The following is a 2500-nucleotide window of genomic DNA, read 5'->3' as shown; positions in this document are numbered from 1 at the left end:
AACTCCGCCGAAAGCCATCCTCGACATACCCGTGCATTGAGAAGGTTTGGTGGCCGTACTCCCAACACAAAAGCATACCGAAGACAACCCCAAGCTAAAGCTCACTTGAAGCCAACGCATCGTCACCATGTGTTCGTGTGGCCGAGAATTGGGTAGCTTCTTCATCAACCCCGCCGAAAGCCATCCTCGACATACCCGTGCATTGAGAAGGTTTGGTGGCCGTACTCCCAACACAAAAGCATACCGAGGACAACCCCAAGCAAAAATTCATTTGAAGCCAACCCATCGTCGCCCACAACTAGTGGGTGAATGGTGTGCTTCCCGGGGTTGGCATAGACATTCCCTCGCATGCAAAAGATTGTCGATGCGAAAGATTATCTATGCCAACCCCGGGAAGCACACCATTCACACACTCCCGACCGGTGTGGTGTGGCGGTGATTGGATAGTTACGGATTGAGCACTTGCCAAGGATCAAAATGTGTCATTTAGAAGAAACATTTTCAAAAAGTTTTTAAAATCTTGTGGGTTTGCAACTCATAAGAGCGTCACTTTCAACGTCCCCGGTATTGGATTGAGTTTCTAAAAACAACCGTGCACACCGAGGTTAAACTTTACCGGCTCCACTCCGACTCGCCGCTCGCCCACAATTTGTTTGCAACGAAACATTTGTTTTTAATTTTGTTGGTTTGAAATTGTTTTGAAAAGGTTCTTTAAATCTAGTGGGTTTGCAACTCATAAGAGCGTCACTTTCAACGTCCCCGGCATTGGATTGAGTTTCTAAAAACAACCGTGCACACCGAGGTTAAACTTTACCGGCTCCACTCCGACTCGCCGCTCGCCCACTAGTCCGAAGGCAACAAAACATTTGTTTTTCATTTTGATGAAAATTTCTGTTTTTAAATCTTGTTGGTTTGAAATTGTTTTGAAAAGGTTCTTTAAATCTTGCGGGTTTGCAACTCATAAGAGCGTCACTTTCAACGTCCCCGGCATTGGATTGAGTTTCTAAAAACAACCGTGCACACCGAGGTTAAACTTTACCGGCTCCACTCCGACTCGCCGCTCGCCCACAAATCCGAAGGCAACAAAACATTTGTTTTTAATTTTGATGAAATTTTTTGAAAACATTGGCTTGGCAAGCCCCAATCCGCGACTATCCACCCACCGCCACCCCACACGGGTGGTTGTTGTTGAGAAATGAGGTTGTGGTCGACATGCCCGTGCATTTGAGAAGGAGTTCCTAGCACTCCATGCTCTCCCATGCCAAAAAAAAGCCTAGACAACCCCATTTCGCAACTTTCCACGCCTTTTTTTTCCTCCCTCACCCATGGCGGCGGCGTGGTGGCGGCGGCCGGATTCCGGCCACCACCGCCATGGGTGGCAGCCCCCCGACCCCGACACCAAACCCATAATACCGAGGCAACATATCGAGGCAACATGACATGGGTGTGGCGTGGGGGAAGGGGGCTGCAGCTAGGAAGGCATGGGCTGCCATGCATATGCAGGCAACACACACCCCCCTATATAGCATTTTATGCATTTAGCCCTTTGACAGGAAGAGACATCACCTATGCGCGAGGAGTCATAATGGGCTCTAAATAATTCAATACAAGGTATTTGGACGTGATTTTTTGCAGGGATACTAAGAAACATGCAATCTATGATGGGAAAAAGTTTCATAAATTTTTGAAGTCGGGAAGTATTTTTTATTATTTTTAGAAGTCGTAAAATTGAAAAAATCATTAAAACAAATCCGGGAGGAATTTTTTAGTTTTGTAAGTTGGAGAAGGTCCTAAAAATCATAGACTACTTATGGGGAGCTTATTGTGCGAGGAAATTTCAATAAAAACGGGGTTTGACAAGATTTGAAAAATTCTGTCGACATTTGAAAAAACCTGGAACCATGCTGCCGGCATGCTGCGCACATGCTGCGCGCAGGCTGCGCGCATGCTGCGCGCAGACTGCGCGCAGACTGCGCGCATGCCATGGCAGGACAAGTTTCGCTAGCCTCACTGTCGACAGATGCGCAAGCTGCGCGCACAGGCTGCGCGCATGCTGCGCACAGGCTGCGCGCATGCTGCGCACAGACTGCGCGCACGCTGCGCGCATGCCATGGCAGGACAAGTTTCGCTAGCCTCACTGTCGACAGATGCGCAAGCTGCACGCAAGCTCCGCGCACGCTGCGCACAGCCTGCGCGCATGTTGTGCGCAGGCTGCGCGCAGGCGCCGCGCATGCCATGGCAGGACAAGTTTCGCTAGCCTCACTGTCGACAGATGCGCAAGCTGCGCGCACAGGCTGCGCGCACGCCATGGCAGGACAACTTTCGCTAGCCTCACTGTCGACAGAATCAGCACGCTGCGCGCAAGCTGCGCGCGCGCATGGCAGGACAAGTTTCGAAAAATTCTGTCGACAGGCTGCCGGCATGGTGCGCGCACGCTGCCGGCATGCTGTGCGCACGCTGCCGACATGCTGTGCGCACGCTGCGCACAGGCTGCCGGCAT

The sequence above is a fragment of the Prunus avium genome, unplaced genomic scaffold (genome assembly GCF_965620075.1).
Source record: "Prunus avium unplaced genomic scaffold, drPruAviu1.hap1.1 HAP1_SCAFFOLD_1448, whole genome shotgun sequence".
Lineage (NCBI taxonomy): Eukaryota > Viridiplantae > Streptophyta > Magnoliopsida > Rosales > Rosaceae > Prunus > Prunus avium.
This window is presented reverse-complemented; position numbering follows the sequence as displayed.